The sequence below is a fragment of the Tenrec ecaudatus genome, chromosome 8 (assembly GCF_050624435.1).
Source record: "Tenrec ecaudatus isolate mTenEca1 chromosome 8, mTenEca1.hap1, whole genome shotgun sequence".
In the NCBI taxonomy this organism is placed as follows: domain Eukaryota; kingdom Metazoa; phylum Chordata; class Mammalia; order Afrosoricida; family Tenrecidae; genus Tenrec; species Tenrec ecaudatus.
The window spans coordinates 120,883,257-120,896,836 of record NC_134537.1 but is presented as its reverse complement, the minus strand read 5'-3'; positions in this window follow the sequence as shown (position 1 = coordinate 120,896,836).

Below are 13,580 nucleotides of genomic sequence, written 5' to 3'. Positions count from 1 at the left end.
CTGTGGCCTGTGCCTCCCTCAGCACCCTTTGAAGCCCCAGCCTTTTCCGGCCGGTATAGAAGGCCCAAACCTGTGGGGTCACTCCTGCCTGTGTAGCCTCTGCCCACAGGCTTAACTCTATAGGCCTGCAGGGACCTGGGAGGGCTTGCTGATCTGAAGAGAAATTCCCCGCCTACATAACCTGGCTCTGGAGCCCAGATCAGCACCACATCCCAGGGCAGCGAGACCTGTCCCACCTCCGCCTTCTATTAGGCAGAGCTAGAACTTGGAGGGAAAGGGGGTGCGGGGATTTAAATATATATATAAAATCTTTTATCTTGTGCTGGTTTTTCCCTTTTCTTTCTTTTACTTTCTGAGTTTTCTTTTCTCTCTTCTTTCTTCCTCCTTTTGCATTGTTGCTATTACGTCTCTTCTGCCCCTTTTCTATGTTATTCTTCTATTTCTTTTTTCTCCATCCACTTCCACTATTATCACTTCTTTTCTCTCCTCTTTTGTAACTTCTACTTCTTCCTCCTCTTTCTCCATTTTTCTTTTTCCTCCAAAAATTTTGTTTAAAAATATTATTTTTAATTTCTAATCTTTTAAATTCTTCTTTTTTAGTACTAAACAAAAACTAAGGGCTGCTAAGGGTTCCCTGACAGACCAGGTCAAAGAAGCCTGGGGGCACTCACTGAGGCTCCAGCCCCCACTCCAGTTGCTGAAACATGTCATGACAGCAGGTCCATAAACCTTCGGGGAACTTTGCCTACACAGCAGTCTGACCCATCCTCCTAGTAGCTCATAGGCAGTCACCTGAAAGAATCCTTAACAGTAACACAGATAAGGTTGCCCTGGCCTCGAAACATGAGGTCTATGAAAGGATGTTGGAAAAATCAACAGACCACATTACCCCCAACAAAAAAACACAGAGAGATGAAACACAGTAGCAGAGCTAACGTCTCTCATAGAAGAAACAGATACAGATCTGCCACAGAAGGAAATTTTTAGAAGTCTGCTCGCGGTAATACAGGAGCTGAGGGAAGCAACCCAGAATAAGGATGCAATGATAGAGAAGATGAAGTCCGCAATAGAAGGGATGAAGTACACCCACCAAAGGAAACTGCAGGAGCTAACAGAGATGGTAGCAGAAGCCACACACAAGGTCACAGAATTACAATTAGATTTGAGGAGGCAGAGAACTATATCCGTGATCTCGAGCACACTCAAACAGACCTAAGCAAGTGAGAAGTCAGATAGGAAAATTAAAGAAGCAGAAGATAATGTGAGATCAATGACAGATGCTTTGAAGAGGAATAATATTTGAATAATAGGTCTATCAGAGCACAACACAACACACAAGTCAACAGCCAAGATAGCAAAGGAATTTCTGGAAGAAAAATTTCCCACCCCAACAAGGGAGAATCAGGCACTCATACAGGAAGCAGAAAGGATGACAGCTAGACTAGACCCCAAGAAGAACTCGCCAAGACATATAATAGTAAAAATATCCAACTCCGAGGAAAAAGAGTAAATTTTACGAGCAGCAAGAGAAAAGAAGACAATCACATACAAGGGAGCGCAGGTAAGAATATGCCCAGATCTATCAGCAGATACCATGAAGAGGAGGAGAGAATGGAGCAACATCTTCCAAAAACAGAAAGCAAAAAATGCCTCCACCAGAATCCTGTAACCTGCTAAGTTATCCATTAAGATAGAGGGGAAGATAAGGGTCTTCCAGGACAAGAAAAGACTCAAAGAATATGCTGCAAGACACCCGACCCTGCAGAAGATACTGGCTGACTTATTATGGCCAGAAGATCAACCTCCACCAAGACCAAACAGGAGACCACAGTATAGCCCATCTCCATCTAGAAGCCAACATGCCAGAAACAATTACCAGGACAACAGGGTCTCAGATGGTAAAGAAGACAAGATAGAAAAACAGGGTCTCAGGTGGTAAAGAAGACAAGATAGAAAATCTCCACTCAAACACAGCACACTGATATGAAATGAGATATGTAGACCCAAAACAGGATATGACAACTATGAATCCACAGATAGTGATAATAACTCTGAATACCAATGGACTTAATTCATATATTAAAAGAAAAAGGATTGAAGACTGGCTTAGAAAACATAATCCATCAATCTGTTGGCTGCAAGAGCCACATTTTAGCGCACAGACAAAAATATGCTAAGAATAAAGGGTTGGCAGAAAGTTTACCAATCAAATTGTAACTCAAAAAAGGCAGGGGTGGCTATCTTAATCTCCAACAAAATGGATCTCAAGATCCAAACCATAAAAAGAGACAAAGAGGGACACTACATAATGCTCAAAGGTTCAGTAAACCAAGAAGCACTTAGCATATTGAATATGTACGCTCCTAATAATGGTGTGGTGAATTTCATCAAACAAACTATTAAAAATATGGAAAAAGAAATCCCGGACTCAACAATAAAAGTAGGTGACGTTAACACTGTTTTATCAGAGAAAGATCATTGGGAAAGAAGCTAAGCAAAAAGGCCATAGAGCTAAACAATGTAATTAGGCAACAGGGCCTGATAGACATTTATAGAGTTTTCCATCCAAATTAAAGGTTGTCAAATTCTTCTCAAATCCACATGGATCTTTTTCAAGAATTGACCACATGCTTATACACAAGTACAGCCTGAGTAAATTCAAACACATAGATATTATCCAGACATCTTTCTCAGATCACCATGCCATAAAGCTGGAGAGTAATAAGAGGATGTCCAGAAAAACAAGGACAATCAATTGGAGGATGAACAACGATCTCCTACGACATGAATGGATACAGGCACAGATTAGAGAGGATATTAGGAAGCTTCTAGAAACTATGGAGAGCTAGAATACAACATATCAAAACTTATGGGACACTGCAAAGGCAGTTATCAGAGGTAGCTTGATATCATTAAATGCATATATGAAAAAACAAGAGAGGCATATAACAGATATCTTAACATAAAACCTCCAACAACTAGAACAGAGCCAGCAGAACAACCCCTTCAATAGCAAGAGAAAATAAATAAGAAAAATCAAGGCAGCATTAAACCGATGGGAAGACAAGAGAACAATGCAAAAGATAAATGCAGCTAAAAGCTGGTTCTAGAAAAGAATTATCTAAATTGATAGTCCTCTGGCAAAGCTTACCAAGGATAGAAAGGAGCAAACATCAATAGCCAGAATGAGGGGTGAAACAGAGGCAATAACAACAGACCCCAATGAGATTAAAAGGATAATCACAAAATACTATGAAGGTCTATATTCTAATGAATTCAGAAACATGGAAGACATAGATAAATATTAGTAAAACAGTCTCTGTAGATTATCTCAGACAGAGATCAAGAACCTCAATAAACCCAAAGAGAAATAATAGAGAGGGTCATCAAAAACCTACCAACAAAAACAGCCCCAGGGCCAGATGGCTTCACAGCAGAATTCTACCTAGCATTCAGGAAAGAGTTGACACCCATTCCCTACAAAGTATTTCATAACATAGAAGAGGATGGCAAACCCCCAAACTCATTTTACAAAGCTAGCATTACTTTGATGATCAAGCAGGGCAAAAATCCCACAGGTATAGAGAATTACAGACCAATATATCTAATGAATATAGATGCAAAAATCTTTTTAAAATATATTGGCCAATAGAATACAAAAGTATATAAAACATATCACCAACCACGACCAGGTAATTTCATCCCATGGATGCAGGGATAGTTTAACATCTGAAAATCCATCATTATTATACACCACATACACAGAAAAAGGATAAAAACCATATGATAATATCCATAGATGCAGAAAAAGCATTTGACAACATCCAACACCCATTCCTAATCAAGACACTCATAAAGATGGGATTGGAAGGTAAGTTCCTGAGCTGATACAAGCTGTCTATGATAGACCAACGGTCAACATCATAGTCAATGGAGAAAAGACAAAAACAATCCCACTGAAAAATGGTACAAGACATGGATGCCCCCTGTTCCCACTTCTATTCAGTATCGTTTTGGAGGTTCTGACTAACAACATAAGACAGCCGAAGGACATCAAAGGGATCCAAGTGTTAGAGGAAGAGGTGAAACTATTGCTATTTGCAGACGACATGATCCTGTACATTAAAAACCCCAAAAGATCTCCAGCTGGAGTACTTACTGCAATAGAGGAATATGGAAGAGTGGCAGGATACAAGATCAATAAACAGAAGTCGGTGGGTTTTCTATACACATCGGACAGGACCATGGAAGAGGGGATTAAGAAGGAAGTACCCTTCACAATAGCTAGGAACAAACTGAAATAACTAGGAATATATTTCTTAAAAATACTAAAGACCTATACAAGGAAAACTATAAGGAAAACTATAAGACCCTACTATAGGAAACCAATAATGACCTCCACAATGGAAGAACAGCCCCTGCTCCTAGATGGGAAGGCTTAACATAGTAAAGATGACAATCCTACCTAAAGCACTGTACAAGTTCAATACTATACCAACTCAAATACCTTCAAACTTCTTCAAAGAATTGGAAAAACTGACTATCAATTTCATATGGAGAGGGAAGAAACCCAGAATTAGCAGAGAACACTTCAAGAAGAAGGACAAAGTTGGAGGACTTGCCTTACCCAATTTCAATGCCCATTACACAGCCACAGTGGTCAAAGCAGCATGATACTTGCACAATGACAGACACTCAGACCAGTGGAAAGAATACAAAGCCCAAGAATAAAACCATCAGTATATACACAACTGATCTTCGACAAGGGTTCCAAAACCATCAAGTGGGAAGCGTATGCCTTTATAACAAGTGGTGCTTGGAACAATGTTTATCCACATGTAGAAAGATGAAGCAAGATGTTTACCTCACCCCATGCACAAGAATAAACTCAAGGTGGATCACAGACCTGGGAGTTTAACCCCAAACCATCAGGACCATCAAGGAAGGAATCAAGACTAACCTCAGAACACGGGCCCAGGAAACTCATAGGCTAACTGCAATAGGGAAGGGCACACACACAGGTGAACTGGAAATCGACAAATGGTATCTAATAAAAATAAAGCACCTGTGCACCTAGAAAGACTTCACCAAGAGGGTGACAAGACAACCCACAGACGGGGAGAAGATTTTTAGTAATGACACATTGGACAAAGGGCTCATTACTAAAATCTACAACATCATCATGACCTGCAAAAAAGAGGAAAACAGTTAACCCCCTAAGGAAGTGGGCAAAAGAACTGAAAAGAACTTTCACTAGGGTGGAGATCCATGAGGCCAAAAGCATATGAGAAAGTGTTCTTAGTCATTAGTCATAAGACTGGGAATGCAAATCAAAACAACCATGAGATACCACCTAACACCCCTGAGGCTAGCCCAAATCAGCAAATCAGAGAGAAACAAGTGTTGGAGGGGCTGTGGTGAAGTAGGAACCCTCCTCCACTGCTGTTGTGTAGATTTGTACAGCCACTGTGGAAAACATTCTGGCGATACCTAAAGAAAATGGAAATTGATCTACATTATGACCCAGTCATCCCTCTACTGGGCATACACCCAGTGGAAGCAATAAATAAAACACGACCAATCATCTGTACTCCAATGTTTATTGCAGCACAATTCACAATTGCAAAGACTTGGAAACAGCCTAAGTTTCCATCGATAGATGAGTGGATTAGTAAACTCTGGCACATACACACAATGGAGTACTATGCAGCACTGAAAAGCATGGATGTGCACATGAAACATCATTTCGTGGGAAGAGCTGGAAGGAATCATGTTAAGCAAGGTAAGTCAAACCCAAAAGGACAGGTTTAACATGAGTCCCCTGAGGTAAGTACAATCAGCATGCCAGGAATAGAAGAATAAACACCTATCTTGCAATAAATGGATGGAAGCATAGATAGTTGGAGGGAGGGCAGGTCACACCTAGGGAGGTACATGAGCGTCCAACATAAAGAAGTGTAAGGGGAGGGGGCAGGTGGAGGGAGAATCAGGGTGGGGAGGAACTGAGTTGATGCCATAGGGGGAATATGGCACTAACACACCCAGGGGGAGAGTATTGGTTGTGTCCCCACAGAACTGGAAGATATATATGGCCTCCACCATGACATGCCAAACCAGGAGGGCAATGTAATGTGCTGAGGAATCCACAAAGAGACTGGACCATACGCTTGCCCTAACCATAATTAGCCTGGCCCCTACCATCAAAGGGAGTGCCACAGAAAATGAAAATAAATCGTCTGGTGTGGGAAAGGAACTGACCTACCACAACACACCCAGAAGGAAGCTGAAGCAAAGGAAGGAGGAAGAACAGAGTGGAGCACACCTTGGCCCACCAAGCTCAGAGGATGATAGCCTGGCTCAGAGGGCCCAAGGTACAGAAGAAGACCATATAGCTGGCTGCATGGCGGGATGCAACATCCTGGACTGACCCATGGCCTTCCATGGGACAGGACCTGAGACACAATGTGGGATGTGCGACTGAGATGACCCCACCACACTGAGGCAAAACACTGGGGTCGTGTAATGGTGTTGCAGGGGAAGCAGAGCAAGGAGCTCCCAAGGGAGTATAAAGGATGGAATTTAGGGCCAGAACATGGCACCCCATCAGACTCATCTGGAAAAGTCTCCTAAAGGTCAACAAACAGAACTTGACGTGCTAACAGGCTATTCTTTCTTTTTTTCCTGTCTTTTTTGTTGTTATTTTCTTTTTATCTCTTCTCTTAAATTTTGTGTCAGTGGCTTTTTTGTTTGCTAGCGTGTCAGTGTTGCTGCCCTCATCACCATGTTCTTATGTGCCACTTTGGTGTTGTCAAAACCATCCCCAATTTTATGCACATATTAATATATCTGCAGGTCTATCTAGATAAAATAGGCTGGACAAACAATGTGAGAAGAAATTAACAGCACCAACGGTCCTGGAGGGACATGAGAATTTGGGAGGTAGGGGAAAGGAGGAGGTGTTGGCCAACTCAGGGACAAGGGAACAATGAGTGGTTCAAAACCAGAGGAGGGAGGGGTTGGGAGGATTGGTAGGGAGTGACCAAGGGCAAGGTAACTGAGAGGAATTAATGAAACCAGAATGAAGGCTGAACATAGTAGTGGGACAGGAGGAAAGCATAAGAAAATATACTCTACTCAAGAGCATATATAGAAGTCTAAATACAGACATGTACATATGTAAATATATTTATGATTATGGGGGGAAAAGACCTATGTGCATATATTTACAGGTTTAGTAGTAGGGTAGAAGGTGGACATTGGATCTCCTCGCACACATTCCCTTAATACAAAAGCACCTTGCTCAGCTAAACAGTCATTTCATGATACCCACCTTTCTGACATGATCACTGAAGACAAATGTGTGCATAATCAAACGTGGTGAAGAAAGCTGATGGTGCCCGGCTATTAAAAGATGTATCATCTGGGGTCTTAAAGGCTTGAAGGCAAACAAGCGGCCATCTAGCTCAGAAGCAACAAAACCCAGAGAGAAGAAGCACACAAGCCTCTGAACACGAGCTGTTGAAGGGATCAGGTAGCAGGCATCAAAGAAGAAAAACCATCATTTTGTGATCACCTTCCCCACACAAACGCTGAAGACGGGTGTGTGCATAAGTAAGTGTGGCGAAGAAGGCTGATGGTGCCTGGCCATCGAGAGATATAGTGCCTGGGGTCTTAAAGGCTTGAAAGTAAACAAGCAGACATCTAGCCCAGAAGCAACAAAGCCCACATGGAAGCAGCACACCAACATGTGTGATCATGAAGGGCCGAGGGGACCAGGTTTCAAGCACCATTGTGAATGAGGGGAGTGCCCATCTGTACACAACTGGACATCCCTTGCAGAAGGGTAGTAGGGAGGAGATGAGTCACTCAGGGTTCAGTGTAGCAATAATAAAACTCACAACCTTCATCTAGTTCTTTAATACTTCCTCCCCCAACTATCATGATCCCAATTCTACCTTGCAAACCTGATTAGACCAGAGGATGCACACCAGTACAGATGGAAACTGGAAACACAGGGAATCCAGGACAAGATGAACCCCTCGGGACCAGCGGTGGGAGTGGCGATACTGGGAGGGAAGGTGGTTCGAAAGGGGAAACCAATCACAAGGATCTACATATAACCTCCTCTCTGGGGGATGGACAACAGAAAGGTGGGTGAAGGGAGACACCGGGCAGTGTAAAATAAGATAAAATAATAATTTATAAATTATTAAGAGTTCATGAAGGAGAGAGGAGTGGGGAGGGAAGGAGAGGAAAAATGAGGAGCTAATTCCAGGAACCCAAGCGGAAAGCGAATTTTGAGAATGATGAGGACCACGAATACATGAGTGCTTTACACAATTGTATGGATTGTGATAGGAGTTGTATGAGCCCCAATAAAATGATTTAAAAAGATAAATTATAGATAAATGTCTTTGTAATGGATTATACCTTCTAATAAAAGAACTAATGACCTTTTGACAAATGGTCATATATGTTTCCACTAAAGAACATGATTATCAATTCATTGATTCAACTAAATTTTATTTTATATTATTTAGTGAGTCTAAGTCTCTGGGTGTAAAGTGTAGTATCGAATAAGATCCCATTGTTTCTAGGAATGTGTAGCTTAATAGTGGAAACAGACAACATGTTGTGTGACATCGTTATTACAATGTTTTTACTAAATACAATGTTAGTGAAAAGAATTGATGCCCAGCTTCTGAACCGATTTGATAAAATTCCATAGTTGAGACCTTGAAATAGGTTTTGAAGTATTAAAGTTCTTTCAAATGGATAGTTATTTCAAAAAAGAGAAATAAAAGTATTATCATCAAAGAGTATTAGATTCCAAGTCAGGGAACACTAAGGAGCTTCGTGTGTCATTTGTAGTGTTTGCAATGTAATCTGAGGAGATATTGGAGAAGCAGACAGGGGACAAATCATATAGGGGATAGATTTCAGGCAAATACATAAGGGACAGAAAACCACGTTAGAGATTAATGTAAGTGTCCAGATGAGAAAATGACCTCATGTGTCACAGTGGGCTTTGAAAAGAGCAGAGGGAATAGCAATGGAATATATTTAAAAGGTAAAATTAATAAGATATATTATTTACCATAACATACCAATGCTTTGTTATGACAGCATTGGTGGATACACCAAATACATTCATCTTCAAGAAACTATGAGTTTGCTAGTAGTGAAGAAAGCTTTTTTAGTATTGGGAGAACTTTCATTCAATTCTCTGCTCTTCTACATGGAATTGCTTTTGAGTTTCAATTTCCATTACATTGTTGCTTTGACGGTCTTCCTTCCTGCATCCCTTCCAGAGAATCACAGAGCAATGCCATAGCTGCCTCTCCAGTGGAACTATTTTCTAAGACTATTGCTTACAAAGGAAAAGCCGTAACGTCTAAAACCAAACCCACTTGTACCAGAGCCCATCTGACTCATTCAAAGCTATGTAGGGTTTCTTAGGCTGTAAATCTTTATGAGAACAGGGATCCTCAACTTCCTTATGCCCTTGGATTAGCTGGGGGCTTTGAACCACCAACCAGCAGTCCAACGCTTCCCGCATAGTCACCAGGGCTCTTTAATAATGTGTAAGGGATGGTGTAAATTTAACGGAGGCAATAAATAAGCATATGCTGTAGTTATATAGCTCATAGTAAGACTGAACTAGCCTTCTTCTTTAAAACCATATGATTTCTAACAGGGAATAAATATAAATATTTCTGAAGGCTTCATGATTTATATTTCTTTTTCCATGTATGTTGCTCTATCAAAATAAGTACTTCTTCAAATTAGAGGAGATGCACCCGATCATGGATTTCTGAACATTTTGAGACACCCCCAGCCCTGAGACTATTTGTGAATGATCTATAGAAGAAAAAATTGACAAAGAAAGGAGAAATAAGACAGGATACATTCTGATCAGTGTATATTTAATTCATAAAGCATTAACTTCTTGTATCTATATTTTAATATAGTGTGTGTTATATTCTTTCCTTACTATACTGTATATTCTTTTTGTTCTTTTAAAGTTATTGATAAATTATTCCTTTCAATGAACTTATCAAAGTGACATTAGAAGTTTTGTTAAGATTATTCATGGCATTTTCTGGGACCAGCCACCCTGTCTTGGCATTTGTAACTGCTATGAGAAATATAGGCTGAAAAGCTTATAAGTGACAACCAAGCCTAGGACGGAGGGGAAAGAAGATCCATTTTTGAGGAAGTCGTGAGTTTTTTTCATGGTAATCAAAATTTGGCAAAAGGTTTTAGTGATGGTTGTACAGCATTATTGTAATTTATAGATGAAAAATGCTGAATTAACAAATGGGTTAGACATGTTTTTATAATGGCAAAAAGAATGGCTTAAACTAATAATATGAAATTAGTATTTGTCATTATATAAGATAATGTACTATAAAATTTTAGAATATTAAATGCTTATCACCTCAATTATGGCCCATCGTCTGCTAGCCTGTTAATCCATATTTTCTCCACAGATACTTTCAAATCACTCTCACCATATATTCTCACCCAGGATTCACGACTACAGAGCTGGTGTAAAAGGTACCAAGTTGAATACACATACTCTTATAATTGTCTTGAGATTTGATTTTTATTTTTGTCATGGTAAAGACTGCCAACACATACCAAAAATGCCCGTGCATAACAATAGGCTAAGCATATACTTGGTGAGGAAAAGAGACCTGCACTTACAATTTTCATGCTATTATTTAGACCCAATCAAATAGAAAAATAAAACTCTAGTATGAAAAAGTAAACTTCTCTAGTGCCATCTTCTCAACCTACATTAATTATTAGAGTTTATACTCCAAAAATTTAGAAGAAACAGAGCCATGAAAGATGAAATTTGGGCTTAGTCATCCTTCAGGTATGGAAATGAACACACACACAGACCAGCTCCGTTTTCAAGGAAACAGACAGTCCTCTTAGGGCAGTGATAACACTCATGTAAGTACACCTTAGAGGAATCAGCCATTGTAGGTGAAAAAAGAAAAGGCATAAATTATCTAAGGATACATCAGAAATTTAGGAAAGAAGTAGGAATGGAGACAGGAAACACAGGGAGGAAACAGGATAAGTGATACTACATTGTGGGAACTGCAATCAATAATATAAAACACAATATAAGTTAGAAGTTGAATGGGAAACTGATCTACTCTATAACCCATCAATGATCTACAATAAAAAGTTTTTAAAAAGAAAAATTATTTTTGCTGGTTTCAAATGAAAGAACTCAGAATGTTTACTTATGCTGGATAAAATATACCTACAGTTACCTTTCCTATTCAGGAGCTTATGTCTGTATTTAAAGATCTCCAAACGACAAATCCATCCCAGGAGCTGAAACTTGGAGGTTTTACAAATCTAATTATTTTTTAAATGGTTTTCACCAGATGCTTTATACCTCTGTTTGGTGCCTGGTGCCTGAAAACGCCGTATGAAGTCAAGTGAGCTGTGCTTTCGTTCACTGCTCTCAGTGGGCCAGCAGGATAATCCGCCCCCTGACTACTAAGAAGGCAGAGCATTTGCTATGTATAATCTGACACAGTGATGATCAGGATTATAGTTGCTCTCTACTTCAAGCTTTGAAAATTTAAGTCCTCATGAGATTAATTTTTTTGAGCAGCCTTGGTGACACAGTAGTTTAAGCTAACCGAAAGGTACATGGTTCAAACCTACCACTCATCCTGTGTGCTATTTTAACGATGTACAACCTTGACAAATATATGGAGCAGATCAACTCTGTCCTTGAGGACAGAGTCAGAATCAGGTGAAGGCAGAGGGAATAGCAGATGGGATAATGCGGCCATGACATAATCAGTTGTCAATTTGAGGCTTGGGAGTGAAGGGATGGAGTTTGGCCTGTCATTTTGGAGGCACTGAGGAGATGGATGGCTCACTGGATGCACAGCACTCGCTCACTGCCTGCAAGACACTCCTGTTGACAAGACACATGGAGCTACCCTAGAGCTCTGGGGCCGGAGGAGCCACGCGAAGACACCTGCCAGCGTTGAGATGCTTATATTGCCACAGGGTCAACAAGACCTACCACCCACTGGCCTGTGATCTTCCTGCATTCGGCGTCATTGCATGTGTTGCATGAGTCTGGAGGGGACTTTGTAGATTGGTATTGGACATATGAGTTAATGTCTGATTTATGGACTTGATCTGGACTGGACTTGGATGTTTTCTCAATATTCAAGTGCTCTTGTATATAAAGATCTTTCTTACACACATATGAGCGTTTATGAATTTGTTTCTCTAGTCAACCCAGACTAACACAGATAACTATCCTCAGGTGATATCAACTGTAGCCAGATCAGGATATATTTGACTAGGTAGCTGGTCAAGCCATCAGATGACACAGTACTTTACTTGAATTAATGAATTTAATGAAAAAGAAAAGGCCTTTACTTTCTTTGATTATATTTGTTACTTTGGCATTTAGAAATATATCAATAATATAATCCTAGATTGTATAATCTAAGCTTTTTTCAAAGACCACTCCTGGGATTGCTTTTTTATTTTACCTCTTCTAAAAATCTTTTGACATTATGTCACTTAGTTATAAGGAAAAACACTGCCCAGCCTTTTAACACATTTATTTTAGAGATTCTATTGGTGATATTTAGCCATACCACATAGAATCTTCTATAGAGATATGTCTCAAAATTAAATGTTCTTGACAAACTAGAGGATATTGTGAAAGTTTACATTTTGAGTTAGTAGGTCAGGGGGAGGCTTAACAGTTTGGATCTACAGCAAATTTCCAGTGATGCCAATATTGCTGTTCTGTGGACCATAGTTTCATTAGCAACTTTTATAGATGCTTCATGGTAAAAATTTACTCAAAAAAAGCTGTGATTGTTAAGCTTTTATTATACTTATAAATAAAATGGCTTGCTTTTATTATATAATATGTGAGTTGCAATGTGTTCCACTGTATAAAATTCTCAAAGTTTGATCATTTTTGACATATAATATTGGACAACATCATATGGTATATAGATGATATAGTATTAGTATATTAATCCTATTTGTCTCTTTGAGCTGATACTGAGGAAACTTATAACCAAACTTATGACCCATTTATAGCAAAGTATTAGAATCAAATACACACACATGGCATGTGTTTTAGACAACAACTTCCTCCTTTATAAGTCATATCAGAATCCTAAATTTGACTGGCTTAAATGGAAAATCAAAAGAATTCACATATTTATAATTTCCAAGTTTAGACATTTTCCTTCTGGTAAGACTGGGCCCAGGGTCTCAAATAGTGACATCAGGGCTCAACCTGCTGAAGAACTTAATCCCCCATCCTGTCTTGAATTCTATTTCCTATTGTACAGCATTTTTGACACTGATGCAGGTCAGATAGAAGAACCCAGTTTATACCCTCCCACGTGTAAATCTCTCTGTCATCCCAAATTCCCAGCCCCAAGACAGAGTTGGGGCTTTTTAAGAAATAAAATAAAAATATTTTCAGTTCTTTTCCTATGATTTGTGTATTTACATAGCCTAGTTTTAACTAAAGAAGAACTTGTTTTCTTATTATAGAA